The sequence below is a fragment of the Eucyclogobius newberryi genome, unplaced genomic scaffold (assembly GCF_026437365.1).
Source record: "Eucyclogobius newberryi isolate DKJ021-1_F unplaced genomic scaffold, fEucNew1.0.hap1 SCAF_22, whole genome shotgun sequence".
Taxonomy (NCBI): Eukaryota; Metazoa; Chordata; class Actinopteri; order Gobiiformes; family Gobiidae; genus Eucyclogobius; species Eucyclogobius newberryi.
In genome coordinates, this window is record NW_027315857.1 from 10,238,341 (window position 1) to 10,238,975 (window position 635).

Genomic DNA, 635 nt, shown 5'->3' on the forward strand with positions numbered 1-635 from the left:
CCTCCCTCCCTCTCCCTCTCTCCCTCCCTCTCTCTCCCTCCCTCCCTCCCTCTCTCTCCCTCCCTCCCTCCCTCCCTCTCCCTCTCTCCCTCCCTCTCTCTCCCTCCATCCCTCCCTCCCTCCCTCTCTCTCCCTCCATCCCTCTCTCCCTCCCTCTCTCTCCCTCCCTCCCTCCCTCCCTCTCCCTCCCTCCATCCCTCCCTCCCTCCCTGTCCCTCTCCCTCTCTCCCTCATGGATCAGATCAGAGCAGGATAGTCCCTGGTGTGTTCACAGACTCACAGATGGGGCACATGGGATCAAGCCTAGGTCAACATTCATTTGAACTCCCGTCCAGTAGTATATACGTAGTACTCTATAGTAAATTTTGAAAATAGGCCTATTAAATGTAAAATAAAATTTGGAAAAAAGTATGAAGCTGCCCAGTTATTGTAGGCATTGAAATATATACTATTATTATATTATATTATATACTATTTCTATAGAAATAGACCGACCCAACACCAGGAATGCCTACCAAAGAATTGTAGATTTCATAATTCAAGATGAATCTAACTGTTATAATTATGCATCATACCTGGCTTCTAGTTTAGCACTTTTAGCTTGTTGTATTTGTTTAGGATCCATATTGAATCTT